Genomic DNA, 15643 nt, shown 5'->3' with positions numbered 1-15643 from the left:
GAAGGGGGGCCCGCTGGGTTAATTCCGCGGCCCCCTTTCTCTCAGCTTTGCAAAAGTTTTGCCGCAAAGCTACGAACCAAACGGCCGACTGCGGGACGAAGCGGTGAAGCGGCTGTCGCACATAGCGCCGTGCCAAAAAAGTCGAACCAAACGTGCCCTTAAAAAATCCTCTACGATATTCTTAAAAGGTTGGCGACCTTCTGGATATCAATGAAATAAGGAATATAGGCACAAGTAGACCTAATTTAACTAGTAGATTGTAATTCTTCTTAATGAAGGTTGAGACATCTTTGCCAAACTCAAAAGCATGTACCTGTAATGTGTTCGTGATATTACACAACACAAGGCAATCTTTAAAAAAAAATTGAAATGGAAATAGCCTCGTGAACTTTATAAGCGACGACGATTACGATAGAAAAAAAATTATAGGCACGTGTAAATAAATTGCATATACATCAGCTATTGATGAATGTTTCTCTTTTAAGAAAGCCAGATTTAGAGGACTACATACCATTAGTAGATTGAGTTTGATCGAAAGGAGACATATCAAAATTACCATAATAATTGAATGGTAAACAAGACTTACCTGCTCCCTTACTGCTTTCCTGAGCACTCTCCTCACAATTGTTTACCACACTTTTGGTTGAGGTCTAGTTTCTTCTATAGAAGGCTAGGATCTCTTGCCATAGGACTTTCATATTGCCGATTCCTAGAAGACTAGTAAAAGAACCCTCACCATTAGAAGTTCTAAAACATTTCTTTGCTCATCTTGAAGTTCCACATGTTGGTTCTAACCTCTAGCACTTAGTAGGTGGAGTTAATATGAGGGAGCTCAAAAGGAGTCCTCATAGGACTGTTTGGCCTTAGGGTTAGCCCTGGGTGGTGCGGTCTTGGTTAGTCTTGCAGACAAACACTTGATACCCCTCACCTGCACTCACAACCTCAACCCTAAACCGAACATGCTTAGCTTGATCCCTTACTCTTTTGGAAACTCATGTGGATGGTCCCCCAAACCATTAGTCCTGTGGCTAAGACCAGCACATGGAGGATCCGAAATGAGAGTTCCCTTGGTCTCATGGCTCAAAAAAGGGTAATTTTATGATTAGCATCCTCAATTGATCTCATCCTGCCCAAAAACCCAATTTAGCCTTTTGCCCCCACACTTTCTCAAAACTACCAAATTACCCTAGAAATCAAATTACCCTGGAAATTCTAAATCTTCCCAAATAGCCCAAATTACCCAAGTTTGTCCAAAAATCATCTCAAACTCTTTAAAACCACTAAAATTGCCCAAAACATCCCATAATTTCCAAAATTTCCAAAATACCCCCAAAATTGCCAAAATTACCAAAATGACCTTGCTAGCCCAAAATTTTCCAAAACCTCTAAAAATCATTACAAACACTTTCAAAACCAATCTTGACCAATCATGAAGTCCGATTTGACTAATTTGACCAATTTTGAACAAAATCCCAATTTTGCCCTTTAAGACCCGATCACCCCAAATCACTCCCCAATTTCTACGAATTTGACTTCAATCCTCCTCAATTTCAATTCCAAATCAAAATTCACCTTGTCCAATCCCAATCAAAACCAATTTGAAGCCCAATTGAACCACTCTCCAAACCTTAATTTCAATTAGAACCAAAAGCCCACCAAAAGCCCCAATTTTGACCATGGCCTCAAGTTTCCCCAAATTGAGCCCCTTAACTTGTTCGAGCTCTTCAATTTTGATTCTAATTTTTTCATGACATTCCTCTAGACCCAATTGGACCTTCAATTGGTCAAGATCCTAGCCCAAACCCAAATTGAACGAAAAGCTCCAATTTTGACCCAAAATCCGAATTTCTCTAAATCAAGCTTTATGACACCTGAATTTCATCGAATTGAGCTCCGAACGCTTCATGACAATTTTATAAACCAAATCCACCATTTAACTAGAACAAAGCCAAGCTTTAGCTAAGTCCAAGTCCAAGCTTAGACCCCCATTTTGAACCTAATCTCAAGTCCACCTCAAATATTTCAAATTGATCCAAGCCTTAACCATTTTGGCCATGTTTAAACACTCTTGGATGCTAATTAAATAACCTAAAGACCAAATATTGAGCAATGGACTAAGGGTCCCTTGATTTGGGAGATCCCTTCCTAAAATGACTAAACTAATGAGATTTGCCATCAACCATCAAACCCCAAGCCTAATCATAATTAAACCTTCCTCTGACCTCCCTGAGCCAGCTAGCCACCAGTCCTGGTTTGGCTGGCTGGCCTAGTCATCAGAAAACACCAAAACTGAGAACCACCCCAAGCTTTAGAGTCAAAATTAGGACTCCTTGAGTTGGCTCATCCCCATTGGCTATTGGCGCCGCTCAGCCCTCCACCTAAGCGTCCCTTTCCTCCCACTAGCAGCCCTGGTCACCACTCTTCCTCCTCTTTTTAAACACCACCTCCCATGACCAAACATGGTAAGTGCACAAAAACCTTGGGGAGACTCTGCCAAGTTACTTCCAGAGCTTCTCCAAGACCTCCTGAGCTCATTCTAGCCATTTCCCAGCAATTGCGCAGTGCCTGAGCACATTCTAGCCATTTCCCAGCAATTGCCCCACTGCCTGAGCTCAATTTTGAGTCAAAAAATTAGGACCTTTTATGTAACTCCATAGAACTCCTAAAAAATCCGAGTTAAACAATTCTTAAGCTTCCTCAGACCAAACGAGGAAGTTTTCCATCAAAATCCCCTTGTCTCGAGCACTTAACCCACCTCTAGACCCAGGCTGCACCACCTCCTGACTGAACTCGTACCTAGACCATTCACCAGAGGAAAGCAACAGTTCAAGCATCTTGGTTGGACTCCATTGAAGCTTCTTTAAGCATATGATTGAGGCCTCCCTTCTCAGACAAAAGTATAAGTCATTTTCCCCCAAATCGAGTTCGATTTGGGATCGAGTTCGATTTGGGCCTTTGTGAAGAAAAGTTTAATTTCATGAGCATGTGACTGTATAGATATGTTCGTCAGGACTAGATGAAGATGTAGGAACAAATCCCATGCGATTTAGTTGAGTGTAGTGAGAGATCTTAAGCATAGGAGGATAGTTCTTGGGTTAGGCCAGTTGGGGATGATGACGGAGATCCGTTGGATTGTGCGTGCATCAGATGGAGGGCTAGGATCGCGCCGGACGAGAGAATAGTTAATAAAACACGCACGGACTAGGCGACTACGTGGATGGCAATGTCAAATACCGGAACACCGCGTGGTCTTTCGGATTGTTATAGGATGACGCGTCTGCCGCGTGTTTAAGTAGAAAAATAGGAATTTATTTTGATTTATTTAATTCAGTTAACTTAGGAAAATACATAACTTGGTGCAGAAAAATCATAAAAATAAAATAAAAATACCCTCTTGCTCAATAAACAGAGGATAATAATGTGGAATAATAATAAAAGTTATTTGACAAGTCTCTAATTTTTAATTAATTAAATACTCTCTAGATAGTTTTAATTCTAATAAAGTAAATAATAATCACCATTACTTGAAACTTTAGGGGTTGATTTCACATGTTAATTGTGATGTTCTCTGATTTTTTCGAGGTCATAGAGCATATCTAGCTTTTAAACCCTAATTTTCAAGCCTAGTTATCTTTTTTTGCTTAAAATAAGTATATAAATTAAAATATAAATAAAAAAAATATGGGACTTATTTTGGTAGGTTCCCTATGGTCAGAGGACTTTTGAAAAATATAAGTTAAGTTTAAATATTTATGTAAATTACTATGAATAATTAAATCATAAAAACTCACTAAAATTTAAATAAGTAAAGAAATATCAAAAAATTGCAAAAAATGATTCCACGCTGTACAAAATGATCATTTTAAGTCACTGTAAAAATTTGAAACTCATTTGAATTGGTTTGAGCACTAAAATCTATTTTCTAAGTAAAATGATATTTTTGCATTAAACTAATTGTAATAAATTAACTCTAATTAAGAAATTTATGAAAAGTAGTTTTCTAAGTTTCTTGTGTTCAGGGACACTTATTTTAAAATAATGGAAAAAAAATTATTTTAAAATAATTAGTTCATTTTTGAGCTACTTTTTGAATTAAAAATAATTAAAAATAGTTAAAAATAATAAAAAATTGCAAAAACATGAAAATACACCAAATTGTTCCAAATTGTTCCCTGATCACTTAGGATCCTTTAAAATATTTTTATTAATTTTCCTGATTTAGTTATGTATTTTTAAATGCCAAAAATGTATTTTCTTAATTTTCCATTAATAATTATAATAAATAAAATAAAATTTGAAAAAATAAAAAGTTTGTTTCTCTAGGATCTTTGAACTTAGATAGATTTAAGAAAAATATAAAAAGTAATTTTTGAAATTAATTATATTTTATATTTAATTAATCATTAAAAGTAATAAATAAATTATAATAATTAAAATATAATATTAAAAATCATGAAATTTTGTCCTAGTGGTCCTCTGACCTAGGTAAACCACCAATAAGTTTCCCATGAATAAAAACTTTACTTTAATTAGTTAAATAAATTATCATTGAAAATCCTCATTTTGAGCTTAAATAATTATATAAATTAAAAAAAAAATAAAAAAAAAAATCACATTTTCTCCTCTGATATTTTAATTGACCTAGGAGTGGGGTACCAAAAAAATTTTTAAAGTCATTTGAGTTATATTTTATGAGTTATGAAGTGGAGAGCCCTAGGGGCACAATACTAATAAAGGGGAAATGGGTATATTTTGATCATAATGAATACTTTTCGATGTTTGAAACATAAGAGGTTAAAAGGTAGAAACCAATTTGCCACAATTGTAATTTTGTTAATAGTTATGACTTGGAGGAGGTTGATTTAGTTGGATAATACTAAGGTAGTGGGCTTAAGTTAGGAAGATAATAATTCACTTATTTGAAGCCCCTAATTGGTGATTAGATGATAACATGATCCTTTACAGGGAATATATCTCACTCGAATTAACATTTTGATTTACCTATGAAATTTTTTTTAAGGGCTTAGTAGTTAGCTAGGCTTAATTTGAGATTGTTTAATGAGATTTAGAAAAGATAATTTAACTGATCATGAACATGTTGAATACACTACAAGCCCGACTTTAATCAGGGGTATAAAATCCTTAATGACTTTGAGTTTGTCCCTCGGGGCATTCACTCACATAACTTTTAAGTAAAACATTAAGTCTATTACCCCACTCTTAGGATAATTGAAATATTAAGTACATTGAGCATAGGGTGTATTAATTTATTGAAACTAAATTTAAGTTCGGATAATTAATTGAACAATATAATAAGATCAAATGAACTCGAAATGTTTCAAAAAATTTTAAAAGTTGTTCAGAGTTATGCCCAAAATATTTTAGAATCCTTTGGATATTCTGAAGGACAACTGAAGTTATTATTCTTTATTCAAGAAAATCATCCGTTAAAATCCTTAAGGACCCACCAAGTTATGACTTAGGACCCGGTAGGTATACCTTCAACTGGTTTTCTTCGCTTTCCATTCTTACAATTTATTTGAAATTTCCCGTAAAAGTATATATATATCGTAAGTTCTAACATTTCAGCATCAGCAGGAGTCCGAGAAGATGACAGGTATGTATTTACATTTTTGTAATGCAATTTTCTTTCCTTTACTGCATTTTATTACCTGTACTTGCTTTACATGTAAAGCCTTTTTTTAAAAAAAATTGAAAATTACAAAACTATTTTTTCAAAATTAAACAATATTTTTGAAAAACAACTAAACAATAATTTTATAACATGTCCTTTTAAATTTACGGGAGTTGCTCGGATGAAGTTTCTCGCGGTTGCTAACGAGATCTTCTTAGTTTAAATGAGCTTAACAACTTGTTTAAGCTAAGTAAATTCAAAAGAAAATGGTGGTACTAGAATGAGGGAACCATGAGATCTTAACCAGTATCGCTCTAATCAATTTTAACTCTCCCCCTTTGAACCTTAGACTCTAGGATTGCTATTTCACCGAGGAGCTTGGAGCTAACTTTGAGGGAAACATTCTACAACCGCAAGTGGATCTACGCAAGTGGATCTACAACAACAAACAACAATATCTTCTTTAGAATTAAAAAACAAGTCATAGGACTTCGAGGTCATTTTCCTAGTGCAACATAAATCCTCACTTTATCTTTAGTTATCTTTAGCCCTTTGTACAATCATGATGTGTAATTTAAGCCATAATTTATTTTTAGGATTCCGAGGTTGTCGTTAATTACGAAATAAATCCTCCTATCTTCCAGGCTATTTGTATGATCATGTCATGCAAATGTAATCCCTAAATAATAATACATACACTTGATAATTTTCTTCTCAAAATTGAAACCAAACCATATGATAGCTTGGGAAGTTATTGATGTTCTCTTCATGATCCGTGACATCCTCTAGTTTTCTCCTTTTGGATTCCATAATAATTCTTCCAAATTTGAGGCTTTCCCATTTGACACTCTTTGGTTCGATCTTTGAAAAGTCATGGTCCTACCATTCAAAATTTTTTAAGACAATATTTTCTGATCTAAATCAAGAGTTTCTTTAGGTGAGCTTGGTCATTTAAGATGTAATTAACTATAGGGGGTTGCCCTCATAAAATTCTTTAGAACCCAACCTAAAATAAACCCTGTCTAATTGTTTATATTAGATAGGGGAGCTTGTCGGTCATCATAAATGGTTTCGCAGACTAAAACAGATGTAAAAAATTCTTTAGTTTATTTAATCGAGCCGCACTAGTAAGTAATATGTCTATTCCTCGAAATAAATGTATGACTTATGGTGTTGTGTTCGCTTATTTAAAGTATTGTCTATATGGGATCAGTTCAGTCTCATATTTTCAAGAATTAAAATATTACTTTCCAAAATTTAATATATAGTACATTAAATCAAATATCTTTTTTCAACGACCAAAAGACCACCGACAATAATACAACTCAAATTCTTCACCAATGCTCAAGGAATCCTGTTTTGTTCCTTCCTATGAAAAATCCTACCTTCACTTCACCAAAAGACTCCTTTCTCTTCACAAAAGAACTTATTTTTTTGGCTGAAAAACTCCCCACATCGTGTAGAGAAAATGCTGAAAACTGCCCAGTCAGTTTCTGGCAACTAGGCACCATAGGGCCGACAACTAAGCGTCGGTCTCTATGACTGCCTGTTCTGGTGTCGGTGCCTAGGCGTTCAATAAATCCGATGGCATGACGCTAGTGAATGGGTGCATTGGCACCCACTGGCTTGCGCCTAAGCCCCAGTCTCTCGGGTTGTCAGGTATGGGACTAGCGCTTAGGCGCCCAATAAATCTTGCTCTAGGGCACCGGTCACTTGTGTCATTCTTAGCTCCAAGTCTCCTCCACTTTACTTCATTTTTTCTCCACTTTGCTGCACTTCTAATACCTATTGTACTTGCAAGAAAAACATAAAAATACACTTTATTAAAGTGCAATTTCATCCATACTAATGTGCAAAATATAAAAGAATTCAAGCATTCTTTTCTACACATCACTACACATCAAAATCCCCCAAACAACTTAAATTTTACTTGTTCACAAGTAGCACTAGAATATTAATACCACTTTTATTTAATTTTAGGGAGTGGGTTCATTTAAATTATCAACAATTTGGCTTTAGGAAATTCATAATGTAGGATTAAGATAACTTTAGTAAACAAGTCTAGTCCCAGGCATCCAACAAAGAAAACTTGATTTCCTATTTACTTCAAAAAGGAATGATCACTTGCTAAATATGATATCTTAGATGGTAGAAAAATAGAATTGAATCAGTCCTGTTAAGATGATTTACTAATACTTCTCAAATATTAGGAAGCTTAGGAGTGTAGTGAAGCTTTAAATTTAAAACCAATATAGTGAAATAATTTTTTAATAAAGCTACTCCTCACTTTATATTTCTTTTTTGTTTCTTTTTTTTTCTTGCTTTAGGATATAAATTTCAATCCTTAACATATTTTATGAGGATTAGCATATATAGATAGACCTTTCAATGGTTTTGAATTCCACTATCATCTCTCTAATGTAATACTCACCAATTTCCTCCACTTTTTAAAGTTTTTCTAAAGTTAAAATGTATTAGTTGAAAATGTGATTTTGTAAAGGCTCAATTCTTATTAAGTATATCTAATTTAAAAAATGTATGACTCTTTTGAAAAATAAATAGCCAAATCATTTTTTCTACCTATGAATTTCAAGTTAACTTTACACTAATCTAGACTCATTTACATAAAATTTAACATAAAGAAACTATGTCTTTCCTTTCTCCAACATGATGATAATTTCAAATTTCAAACCCCACATTCCTCAAATTTGTATAAGCATATCAATTCAAATACATGTTATTGAGGGCAAATAAATTTAAGCTTTTAAAAGATTTTTTTTCCTTGCTTTAGGATATAAATTTCAATCTTTAACATATTTTATGAGGATTACCATATATAAATAGACCTTTTAATCGGTTTGAATTCCACTATCATCTCTCTAATGTAATACTCATCACTATCCTCCACTTTTTAAGTTTTTCTGAAGTTAAGAAGTATTAGTTGAAAATATGATTTTGTAAATGTTCAATTCTTATTAAGCATATCTAATTTAACAAATGTATGGCCCGTTTAAAAAATAAACAACCAAATCATTTTTTCTACCTATTGAATTACTATTTAACTTTACACTAGTCTAGTCTCATTTACATAGAATTTAACATAAAAAAAACTGTCTTTCTTTTCCCCAACGTGACGATAATTTCAAATTTCAAACCCCACATTTCTCAAATTTGCTTAAGCATATCAATTCAAATACAGGTTGTTGAGGCCAAATACATTTAAGCTTTTAAATGATTTTTCTCCCCCTCTCCCCAAATTTAATTTTTATCATATTAAGCAATTTAAAACATGAGCACAAATAAGGAGAGAAAAGCTCAGAATACTTCCTACCACATTGTCTCCAAAAAAGATGAACTGGTATATACAAGACAAACATATATGAAGAGCAAGTGAAATAAACCTAAAGAGGATTGAATTAAATTACACTAGAGAAATTCTAAATATTACAACAGGTAATTAAAAATAAGAGTATAACAAATAAACATAGAATGATTAAGGGAGTGATTTGAGGGCTGTGTAGCTAAGAACAGCGCCACGTCTCTCAACACAGTGAGGCCATAGGCCAAGAGCCACAAATCTTAGCAAAACAAATGCAAGGTATGATGAGGCTGTGACGATGAAGTAGTGTCACAACTAAAGTAAGATATGATGCCATGACAGTGATAAGCAACATAGTAGCGTGGCACCAACGCGAGAAGGACAGCTTTATGACATTGCAAAGAAATATCATGACACTATTAAATACTTTTAGAGTCAAAGAGAGTCCTGTAGCAGAAAAAAAAATACGGGCATGGGTTTTGAGACGTTTAGCGTGGGAACCATGTGGAAGGGACCAGGAGCAGATGCTCGTGTCCTATATTTTAATTTTGCATCTTATATCTATGTATAAAATTAGGTCTAGGCATGTATATTCAGAGTTTGGTCACCTTCTTCTTTTCCTGGGATACGTTGCCGACCCAGCGTCACTTGACCTCTTTATATTTTTTTGGGTTATTTTACTCTTTTATTGAGTTTTTGTATGCCTAGACTGCTTTTATTGTTTATTCTATGCATTTTGGATTCCACAAAAATTATAATCTAGGCTCATTAAGGACCCAAAAGTCTAATTTTTATTCTTAAAATCCTAATAAAAGATTCAAGATAAATCAAAATTTAGGATTAAAAGATTCACGATTTTCAAAACCTGTCTTTAGTTTCCTGCATGGTCTTCAGGTCAGATTCTAAAGAGGTTGCATCGCATGGGCTTAACCCCATTCAAATTAATAGGGCCCCGACAATAATTAAGGATCATTCTAGTTAACTACATTCATAATCGTATGTCTCAAGGAGAAGCCCCCGTGCCTCTCCAACCTGATTGGCCCAACATACCTTTTATATATAGGTGGTTGTCTAGTGAGTCTATGGTGTTAGAAGGCTACCTAACCTAGACTTGGCGTAATTCATTTTGTTGGGAGTGTTTCCAACTTCATAGTTGAACCCCCACTTCTCTTCCTTTCCTAAGGCATCCTTGCCACTTTGACTGATATAAGTCCCATTTCTTGGAGCTCTAAATTATAGTCGTAGAGTAGAGCTTCCTTCCTTTGACCTTAAGGCTAATGAGATCCCCCATGGATGACGTAATTCATGAATTGCTGACTGGAGATCTCAGGATATGTTGGGTCAACTACCTTCATGACTGGGTAGACTTATGGTCATAGTGGCTTGGAATGATGGGTCTGTGGTACTCTGACTTGGCTACCTTTACCTATTAGGGATTACTCCTTCCTTCTTTTGACTACCCCTATTGAGCCTTGTCACTCCTTTGACTTTGTCGATATCATCTTGATGGCCCGATGACGATGAGCTACCGCCCGTTTGGGATATGATGCTTTTCTTCTACCTTTATGACCCATACATGCTTTGACATGTTGGGATACCCCCATCAAGATGATCTAAGTTATTCCATGGGCTCTGTATGCCGATGAGTCGCTACTCAATTGGGATATGAGATACTCACTCCCTGCCCAATAGCTTAATCAAAGCTTTGAAGCATATGGGCATTCCCACACTGAATAACCTTCCATTATTAAAATTTTTCCTTAGGTCCATGATAATACAAGTGAAACTTCTTTTATCAAGATTATTGTTGGGTATCCCCCAAGACATAATTAATCCATTGGGAGTGCTCTTGACTATAGGACAGACACATACACTTGACTCTTTTGTTGTGGGCAGTCTACGTAGATATTCTTTTGTGGATACTGGTCCAAGGTGCCTCCGACCGATCTTGGTTGAGCAGATGCGCTTGACTTATCATTGCGAGGTTTATCACACATAGGCCCTCAACTTTTTTTCTCTATTTTTTGTCATTATTTTATGTCCGTCTTTTCTGGTTCTTCTATTCTCCTAACATTTATATGATCCAGAAGGGAGATTTATTCAAAAAAAGAAATTTTACAATGATTTATACGCTCTAATTCCAAGTACAGGGGTCTTACGCAAGTGTACGTGTTGTATCACTAATATCAGATTTTGAGTCTGGAATATTGATCTCACAAGGAGTGAGGGAATTAAACTTAAGAGAAGTTCTAGCCTACTAGGTTTAGCTCTTAGACTAGAATTGAACATAAGTGAAGGTTCTACAAAATAATCCTACTGAATTGCATTCTAGTTTAAAGGTTAACTCCTACATAAATCTTACATGTCCTCATTTTGGTGATTATAAAGATATAAAGCTACATTCCCTTGCAATGGTTTAAGTGGTAGTGTAGAAAATGTAAAGTGTTAATTGTGAATGTGGTTAGTGATAAATAGAATCAACTCTTTTCTTTAACCTCTTCCAAGTGTATAAAAAAGTTTGATTAAGTTGATTTTAATCTCTTAAAACCCAACTTAAACCCATTAAAGACTATATCGACATTTGCATCTCCCTACCAAGTACTTGCACAAAACCTTACAGATTAATATGAATAACCTAGTTGTTCTACCATAGCTCTCTCGAGTCATTATGGATCACAACACATTTGAACTAATCACTTGGTCATAATGAAAACTAAATGAAATTCAAAAGGTTATTCATCATATTCTAGATTAAAAACTAATTTTTTAATTACTTTGCACTCCTACACAACCTACTCAACAATTACAAGGAAAATTGAAAGAGATCTACTAAAAAACGTGAAGAATACACCACAAAACATTATTTGAAATAAGAAAATCTACTAACAATTGTGTTTACAGAAATAACAAAAGATAAAATCAACAATACTTAACTTTTTCTCTCCTTACAAATCTCTGAGAATGCTCCTCCAAGGATTTCCTACTCCTTTACTGCTTTCCTGAACACTCTCCACACAATTCAACTCAAATACCTCACCAAATGCTCAGGGAAACCTATCCTTTTCCTTCCTACAACAAACCCTACCACTCCCTTCTTCCCTAAAGAGCTCTTTTATCAGATAGAATAACTCCCCCCATCTTGTAGAGGAACAACTGAAAAATTTTCAGGCAGTTTCTGGCGCTTAGGTACACCACAGGACTGACGTCTAGGTACCATTGGGCTAACACCTTGGCACCAGTCTCTTTGTCTTCCTATTATGGTAGTGCCTAAGCATCCAATGTTTGGCGCTTAAGTGCTAACCTCTCGGGTTCCCAGGGTTGGGACTAGAGCCTAATACCAAGGCGCCAGTCACTTGTGTCCTCCTTAACTCTAAGTCACGTCCACTTTGCTCTATTTCTTCTCTACTTTGCTCCACTTCTAATATTTATTGTACCTACAAGAAAAAATATAAAAATATTTTTCTTTAAAGTACAAATTTATCCATAAAAATGTGCAAAATAGAAAGGAAATAAAACATTATTTTCTACAAATCAAAATCTCTCAAGCTTAAATGTTACTTGTCTTTAAGTAAATCTAGAATATTAATATCCTATTTATTTAATTTAAGGGAGTGAGTTTCATTAAAATTATTAATAATTTGGCTTCAGGAAATTCGTGTAGGATTAAGATAACTTAAGTAAACAAGCCTAGTCTTAGGGTGTAAGGAACCTTTCATCCAACTGAGAAAACCTGATTTTCTATTTACTTTAAAAAAAGTGATCACTTGCCAAATATGATATCTTAGATTGTAGAAAAAAAGAATTGAAGCACTTTATTTTAAAAAAAATTACTAATACTTCTCAGATATATGGGAACCTTAGGAGTGTAGTGGAGCTTTAAACATAAAATGAGTCTAGTGGAATCAATTTTTGATAAGGCTTCTCCTCACTTTATATTTCCTTTTTTTTGTTCTTTTTTCTTGCTTTAGGATTTAGATTTCAATCCTTAGCATATTTTATGAGGATTACTATATCTTGATTGGCCTTTAAATAATTTTGAATTCCACAATCATCTTTCAAAAGTAAAACTCACTACTCTCCTCCACTTTTTAGGTTTTTTAAAATTTAAGAAGTATTAGTTGAAAACACAATTTTTTAGAGGTTGAATTCTAATTTAGTATATATCTAAATATTTCTAATTTTACAAATGTACGACTCTTTCCAAAAATAAATAATAAAATCATTTTTTCTACCTATTGAACTGCAAGTTAACTTCACACTAGTCTAGTGTTATTTACATAGAATTTAGCATAAAGATATTATGTCTTTTTTTTCCCCCACATTATAATAATTTCAAATTTTAACCCCACATACCTCATATTTGCTTAAGCATATCAATTCCAATACAGGCTATAGAGGACAAAAAAATGTATGCTTTTAAAAGAGTTTTCTACCTCCTAGACTTAATTTTTATCATATTAAGCAAATTAAAATATGAGTACAAACATGGAGAGAATAACTCAAAAATAATTCCTACCATATGTATCACCAAACAAGATGAACAGATATATACAAGACAAACATATATGAAGTAGAAAGTAAAGCAAAGCTAAATAGAATTAAAATTAAAATGAACCAGAGAAAGTCTAAATATTACAAATTGAAATTAAAATGAACCAGAGAAAGTCTAAATATTACAATAGGTAACAAAAAATAAGTCCATAAAAATAAACATAGAATGATCAAGGGAGTCCAGTAGTAGTAGCACATAAAAAATGAAGTCTAGTACAACCACATAAAGTACATAAAAAATACTGGCCATAACATCCACAAAAAGATAAATATAACTAGTCCTCATCGTCATCGTCATCATCCTCTTCTTCTTCCTCCTCATCTTCTTCTTCAGTCTCATCCTCTTCCATTGATCGACTGTGCCATATACCTGGTAAGGTGGGTATACTGGGAGCTCGACTGAGTTGTCCCCACCAATGCACTTATTCCTCTTGTACATCTCCACTTGAGCAGCCTGAAATATGATGACATGATCATATTGGCATTTATTCTGCCAATCTAAATACACTAAATGGTCAGAAATATCATAAAATTTGGTCTGAATAATGGTGATGCCATCCTACAACAACTTCAATCTCTGTGACATAGAAGCTATGTTAGGGGAAGGATGAGGTTGGGAATAAGAAGTGGAAGGCTAAGAAGAGGAAGAAGGCTGAGAAGAACTCACTCAATGCCCAAAAGTAGCGTGCTTACTATTTAAGCTCACATTGGATTTGGAAATGGGTTTCAACGGATGAAGTAGCTCTTACCATCCCTCAAAAGTAACACTTAACTGATGACAAAGGGAAAATATAGTGAAATGATGTCTAAACCCTAAAGTGGATCCTCCACTTGTAGCATTGATAATGGAATAATAGATCAGAGCTCCTGTATATATAAATTTTATGGTCTGGCTACAATAGTTGAGAGTAGCACTCTCTCGTAACTTCACTCAAATTGGTGGAGGATAGCTTGGCTAAAATGAAGTAGTGTCAAGCTTTGGAAGGTGCATTTAGTTTAGATGAAGAAAAGTTTTTCGTATGGTCATTCCTTACCTTCCAAACCCCTCCTCCATTGGTTAAGAAGCTGATGATCTCATCTAACTCGGAATCAGTAGGGGCGAAGTTGGAGTAGAAACTCCTAGGGACATCTTCCAATGAAAATAATGCATTAATTTGTGAAGGGGAGATATCCACCTGCGTCTCCCTCATAAATACTAAATCATTAGAGGCCTCAGAGAGGTTGACATAGAACTCCCTAACCACTAAAATCACTGCTTTAACCATAGTTCAACAAAAAATTTTTTAGTTTTGTCTAACAATCATACTTTCTACCTGACCCCTAGGGATAATTAATCCCCTCTCAGGTATCAACTTCTTTGACACCAAAAAGTCATTATAACACTCTTGTGCTTTTGAGCTTACAAACTTCTTTTTGTTATACAAAGTCTTAGACTTGCCTTCTTTGGTTTTGGAAGCCATTGAAAGGCAAAAACAATGAAAATTAAATGCAATGAGGCTAAGTATTGACGTGGATGAAAATTATATGCAAGTTATGGGATAAATTAAGATTCTCCCCAAAAAATCCCCAATTCCATCGTCTCCTCCAAAAATATTAAATAATTCTAGATGCAAATTAGAGGAACCAGTTATGGAGAGCATTTTACCTAATGGAAGTGTTTTTACCTCACCAAAGCTTCATGAATCAAGCAAAATGAAAGGGAAAATGGAACCCTAAGTATTGCCTCTCAATTAACGAAGAAGAGTCAGGGAGGAGGTTTTACGAAAATAACCTAAACCGAGCTTCTTTAGTTGTTTTTGTTAAGTAGGTGGGAGTGGTGTGTAGGAGCTGATATAGCAGGGCCTAGGCACTACTCTGCCTAAGGTGGCACCTTGGCACCCAATTTTATTTTTGCCTATGTGCCAAGTCTGCTTTTGGAACTTTGGTACCAGGGGCACTAGCGCTTTTGTGCCCATGCCAGATTTGGTTTTGATTTCTTAATTTGTAAGTTTTGATCCTCCCCAAGTCCTTAATCACACACATTAAGCACAAAAACACTATCTTATGTTAAAAACAAATGAGGATCACTCATCCACCTTCTCTATTTCAAAATCTCTAATGGAATCTTCTTCTATTGGATGTCAAGTGTGTTACACATT

The sequence above is a fragment of the Phalaenopsis equestris genome, unplaced genomic scaffold, assembly GCF_001263595.1.
Source record: "Phalaenopsis equestris unplaced genomic scaffold, ASM126359v1 Scaffold000856, whole genome shotgun sequence".
Classification (NCBI taxonomy): Eukaryota; Viridiplantae; Streptophyta; class Magnoliopsida; order Asparagales; family Orchidaceae; genus Phalaenopsis; species Phalaenopsis equestris.
The sequence above is the reverse complement of the archived record's forward strand: the minus strand, read 5'-3'. Positions refer to the sequence as shown.